General features: G+C 48.9%; 1 long non-coding RNA gene across 1 annotated transcript; it reads left to right on the top strand.

Annotated features, from left to right (window-relative positions):
- Positions 1-348: 348 nt before the first annotated feature.
- Positions 349-6,006, top strand: LOC116534030. Its single transcript, XR_004261559.1, has 3 exons — positions 349-829; positions 3,039-3,133; positions 5,087-6,006. It is a non-coding gene; the product is annotated as an uncharacterized LOC116534030 (long non-coding RNA).
- The last annotated feature ends 224 nt before the right edge of the window (positions 6,007-6,230 follow it).

Raw genomic sequence — 6,230 nt, forward strand, 5'->3', positions numbered from 1 at the left:
TTCCTAAGCAACCAAGTGCTTGGGAAATGCAAAGGTTGATGGGGAAATGCTTGAAATCAACATTCTGCCTGTGTAGTTTGAGGAACCTGACACCCAGAGAGAGTGTTCCTGGCTCTGGGTCCCTGGTCTTAGGATTGCAGATCCAGTCTTACCACAATCCAGCCCACACTGCCTCTCCTCAAAGGGAGAAAGGGCATTGCTGCTGATCTCACCTCCACCCTTCCCTGTCGGTGGTGGTGGGCCAGGCTCTCTGAAAGAGTGATCATGTGTTTAATTATTAGGTGAGTAACCGTGGGAGGCTTCTTGGCAGATTATTAATAGAAGCTGAGGAAGGCGTGCGTGTTTAGCAACAGGCCAGCAGTTTGGGATGCCAGGCTGGCTTGGTCTCTCGGTTTCTGGAGTCACCTGAATGACTTGACTCATCTCCTGGCTGAGGGCTTGGCTTCTCACTTCTGAGACACCCCATTCCCAAGGCAAATTGCTGTCTTGCCTCTCTCCTTACATTCATTTACATCCTCTGTTTTCAGGCTGCCTGCAGGAACTGAAGCTTCTAGACAAAGAGACCTGGGTTTAATCCTTGCAGACTTTAGCTACATTGTCTAACCTGTTGGGACCTCAGTCTCCTCATCTTTGAAATGGGCATGCCAATATCCAACTCGTCACGAGGACTCATGGGACGATTGCCCAGCAGGCACTCAGAAAGCTGCCACCATTGCGACTAGTATCATTCGGAGGCTGCCACGCTGGATCCTGCTGGCCACAGGCCCTGACAAAACTGTTCCTTTTCTGCAAATGTCTTTCCCAGGTCTTTTCCCCTCTTCTTCATGTGGTGAGTGACGGGCCTATGAGGAAGGATAATGTATTGCAATATTAGAGAGTGAGGCTCTTTTTTTATTTTTTTCAGCAGGGCTCTTGGGAAGAAACCTGACCATTTGAGCTCACTTGACTTGCAGTTTAGGGTTACTGGGCCCAAGGCAAGACACAGTCATTGCTGGCTTCTGTTTTGATAAAACTTAAGGCATGAAAGATTTGCATCAAGAACCCCAGAAGGGAAGGAGAGAAACTTAAAGGTGGAGAAGGAAGAACACTTTGCTTGCTTTAATTGGTACCAAGGTCCGGGGTTCTGTTAACAGCGAGGCCCCTTGCTCCTGCCATGGGGAGGCAGAGGGAATGCTATGTCCTCAACCCAGCTCTCTGGAGAGCCTGGTGCCCAGGCAGCAGCCCCTGTTCCGAAGAAACCCTGAGTTCCCCAAAGACTGTTACCCTATAGCATAACCCGTGAAACTTTGCCTGACACTGGTGCAGAGGAGCTGGGTGTCCACTAATGACAGAGACTGAATTTCCCACGGAGCCAGCAGAATGGGGCTGCAAGTCCCTATGGATTTTTTAAAAAGTAAGGAAAATAGATATTTCTTGCACACCTGAACCCGTGGCCTCAGATCCCTGCCCACCACCCCTATGTCGGGATCCCTGCATCACTGCAAGGGCCAGCGTACCAGTGCGTGAAGCTTCCGGGTAGAAAACAGATCTTGAGAACAAATGTCCACGATAACAGAGTGGCTGCAGTCCCGCAAAGGAGTAGCCTCCGATGGCTGGACCTGCGCCGTCTAATACAACAGCCGGTGGCCACCACGGGTCTGTGTTTAAATTTGTTCAAAGGAAATGAAATTTAAAATGAGCCACGTTTCAAGTGCTCAGTAACCCAGGTGACCAATGGCTACTGAGACTGGCCAGCGCACAGTTCTGTCATTGTAGACTTTCTATTAGTCTACTGCTGTGTTTGTCTAGACAATCCTATCTAGAGTAACACAGGACAATTGCCCAAAAAGCACTGGGGAAAAACTTCCTTTACTCCTCTGGACAACAGGTGAAGACTGTGTCTGTGTTCAGGGACAGTTTAAACGATTTCTAACAGTCCATGTGGAGGAAGAGGCCTACAGTTACGCACGGGGGTGGATATACTTGGTGTGGGGGAAGAATGTGTGTGCAGATAGCTTCTACCTGGCAGGCGTGGGAAGTTTGTGGACATTTTGTTCTTCAAAACACATCTGTAGGCCCCTCCTTTGGAGGCCTTCCAGGCTGGTCTCTCGCGCCAAGTCTCCATTGCCCATGTGTCCCAGCCTCTCAGGAGGACTCTGAGAAAGGTATTTTGGAAGAGCAATGTCACATGTAAGCCCCATTTTCTATTCGCAGGCATGCCTCTCCTCTGTGGGGGTTAGCTCTTTGAGAAACATTTCCTGGTCTCCAGTGTGTCCCAGCATCCAGAGCTTGGCTGTACACAGTAGAGGCTTAATAAGTGTTAATGAGCTGAGTGGGCACGTCGGCAGATGGCAGGCTGACTTCGGGTGGCTGCCTTTGACCTCCAACAAAACTGGGTGTAAACATCTTCTCCAGACGTCTTTGTGGCTCCAACCCCCAACTCTGGGCACAACGGGATTCCTAGATTCGGTGTGCTTTCCTCGGTTCCCAGAATGGTTCTGGTATCGTAGGTGGAGGAGCTGAGGGATCCATTACCAGAAAGCGGGGCGGGGGGCGTGGTTGGGAAGCGGAGGGCTCAGGCAGAAACTCAGTAGACAAAGTGGAAGAGGAAAGCCTCATGTGGGACGTTTGGGGTGGACAGGCCCTCTGTCCAGCGATTTCCCCAGCAGTGGTGGGAAGCAAGTACCAGGCAGCACCTCTCTGTGTGGCTGAGACTCTAAAAATTTGTGCAGGGAGAATACAATGGAATATTTCACATGTGTCTTATATCCAAGCAACAGAAATTCCATTGCGAATACGTGCTGGAGAAGCCTTTTATGAAGTTCCCTAGGGCAAGATAGGAGGAGGAGCCAGGACCAGGAGTCAGCCCCAGGCCTGGAGGGTAGGCCCTGCTCTGGGTGACCCCCTAGGCAGCCAGGTGACATCGCATCCATGGGCCTTGCTCAGCCCCCATCAGCTCTGCTGGTGGCATCTGGGGGCTTCTCTGCAGAACGCTGGTGCAGGGCGCTGTTCTTCCCGGTGGCCCAGCCCGACAGGTGTCTCCCTGGCTTCTCTGACAGCTTTGCCACCTTGCACCTGCTTGCCCGCTTGCTCAGTCACGTCCCCCTCGTCGGCCACGTTCTCCACGAAGCTGCGTCAGCCTCCCAAGATGCAGGTAAGCCTTTGGCCTGGGGCCAGCGTCTCTGGCCTGGCTTACCTCCTGTGGGAGTGACTGTTAGCATTGCTGCCTCTTCCCCAAAAGAAATCCCCTATTTGCACCCTTGGGCACTCGTGTACTTCACGCACTACCAACAGTTTCTTCTCTGCCTTGAAGCATTTACAGTTAAGATATCCACTGGTGTTGATCGAAATGCTTGTTTCAGTAAACTTGTAAGGCCGCCTCCATTCATTTATCATGCGTTTAGTCAGCTCAGGCCTGGTCTGTCCAACAGTGTGACCTGCTAGGAGCAGTGTCAATTCCACCGAATGCTCGAGGTCGGGGTGTAGACAGGAGCCTCGGCCTTTGAGGTCTGAGGAGGAGGTGGGCGGGCACTCACCATTATAATCGTGGCTTATGCTTAGTGAGAGCAAAGCCTGCGGCCCGCCCTGTTCTCAGTGCTCTCGGGATTGACAGCCTCAGCACAGTCTTCTGAGGGAGATGTTGCTATGCTAGCAGTTTTGTAAATGAGGAAAGCGAACACAGAGCTTAAGTGAGAAAAGTGTCACATCACAGAGCTTGTCGTAGTTTGCTAGGGCTGCCAGAATGCAGAGCGTGGGCTCAAACAACAGAAATGGATTCTCCCACAGGTCCGGAGGCCGGAAGTCCGAGATCAAGATGTCGGCAGGGCTGGTTTCTTCTGAGGCCTGTAATTGGCTTGTAGATGACTGTCTCTTCTGTGTGTCTTCACATGGCCTTCCCTCTGTACCTGTGGCCAGGTTTTCTGCTAAGGACACTAGTCACATTGGATTAGGTCACCCTAGTTATCTCATTTTAACTTGAGGACCTGTGTAAAGACCTGTCTTCCAATACAGTCACATCCTGAGGTACTGGGGGTTAGGGTACATCCTGTGAATTTTTGGGACACAGTTTAGCCCATACTATAAGCTAGTAGGTGACACAGCCAGGATTTAAATTCAGGCTGATGGGCTCTGAATCCACGTGCTGCCTCTCAGAGAGACTTCCCATCCTGGGTAAAAGGGCTGCAGTGATTCTCTTCCCCAGGATGGGAGAATTTCCCAGAGTCAGGGTAGTGTGGGGAGTGAGTGAGAGACTGTTGATGCCCTCCAACCTCCCTTGACAGCCCTCCAAGCCCTGGGCACCCCACACTCCCTGGATGTCCCAAAGCCCCAAATGCATTCTCCTTACATGTCCAGGGAATTTCCTTCTTCTTTAGAAGAGACAGGGACACCTATAAAGAAAAGACTCCCTTCTCTGCCAGGCACCTCTCTGGGCACTTCCCCAGGGGACCCACCCATTTTAAATAATAACCCTGGGAGTTAGTGATTGTTATCCCTGGGGAGGAAATGGAACCAAGCTCTTTATCATCCTGCCTTTCTCCTAAATCTCAGAGACATCTCATCAGGGAATATTCTAGCTAGAAAGTCCTTATCAGTTATGGGATCCAACATTTCTGTAGATGAAAACAAGAATGCTCAGAGAAGGATGTTGTTTATTGGAGTCACAAACCGGATTAAAGTCAGAGGCATGACTTTAACTGTATGACTATGAACTGTAAGAATACGGCAGCAGAGACTCTGTCTGTCTTAGTTACCCTGGGTCCCCAGGATGGAGAATCAGATGACCACAGAGGAAACCCTTTCTACATAATAGTTTTAAGAATTAATAAATAAATTACTCATCAATGAATACATTAATTCCCAGCTCAGGCACTTGTTTTGGCCTCAAATAAAGAAATAATGAGTTGTGTTCAATCTTCTCTTCATCTTTCATAATAGAACAGCAAATTTTAACAGATAACTAGCCCAAATAAATATTTCCCAGTTTGCCTTGCATGTGACTATGTTTTGGCCAATGCAATCTAATTAGAAGTGGTTGAAACGTTCTAGAAAATATGCTTAAAGAAAAAGCATGTACAAGTTAATTTGTTTCTTCCTTTATGCTGGCAAGAGTGAAATGCAATGGCTGGAGCCCCAGCAGTTACCGCGGACCATGAGGTGACCTTAGGCATGAAACCAGTGCGGCACAGAACAACAGAGAGAAGGAACCTGATTCATCGACATTCTGGGGCACCATACCAGCCCAGACAGCTCCTCAGAATGTCTTGGACACAACAGAGAAGTAAACGTCTATGCTGCTTAAACTACTGTTATTTTTTTTTTTTTTCTATTACTCATAATTAGACATAATCTAACGAATACAAGTCTCTAATGAAGGTGCCCTTTAGAGGCCACATAGATTAGTCAAGAGCTCAGAACGTAAATCCAGATGCACTTGCTAAGGGTATGACCTTATACAAGCAACGTCACCATCTGGAATCTCAATTTACTCATCTGTAAAGTGGGGTTAGTAACAGCATTTATCCTCCTCCTTGGCGCTCCCTACAGAGGTGGCAGCTATCTCTTCCTCAGCATCATGGCTGTCCTCAGATCTCTTGTGAAGCCCAAGATGGTCAAAAAGAGAACTAAGCAGCACATCCAGCACCAGTCAGACTGATATGTCAAAACTGGGTGTAACTGGCAGGGACCCAGAGGTATTGACAACAGGGTTAGTAGAAGGTTCAAAGGCCAGATCTTGATGCCTAGCACTGGTTATTGGAGCAGAAAAAAAACAAAGCACATGTTTCCCAGTGGCTCCTGGGAGTTCCTGGTCCACAACGTCAAGGAGCTGGAAGTGCTGCTGATTTGCAAAAAATCTTACTGTGCTGAGATGGCTCACGATGTTTCCTCCACGAACTGCAAAGCCATCATGGAAAGATTCGCTCAGCTGGCCATCAGAGTCACCAACTCCAATGCCAGGCTGCGCAGCAAAGAAAATGTGTAGACAGCTCATGTGTATGTTTTGTGTTTAAATAAAGCTGTAAAAACTGCCCCAAAGAAATAATAATAGCATTTATCCCATGAGGTTGGTATAATCCACCGTGTGGATAAAGGGAGATACATCAGGTAAAGTACAAGCACATACCTCGCTGTGAGGCCCAGGCAGTGGTGTGCTCAAGAAAGATCTTGTCTTTAGCACCCAGGGCCCAGCATAGGACTGGGGTGGGATCAGTTTTCATCGGATGATGATGATGATGGGGATGTTTTACTTACTG

The sequence above is a fragment of the Sapajus apella genome, unplaced genomic scaffold (genome assembly GCF_009761245.1).
Source record: "Sapajus apella isolate SASKATOON/1434 unplaced genomic scaffold, GSC_monkey_1.0 scaffold3, whole genome shotgun sequence".
In the NCBI taxonomy this organism is placed as follows: Eukaryota; Metazoa; Chordata; class Mammalia; order Primates; family Cebidae; genus Sapajus; species Sapajus apella.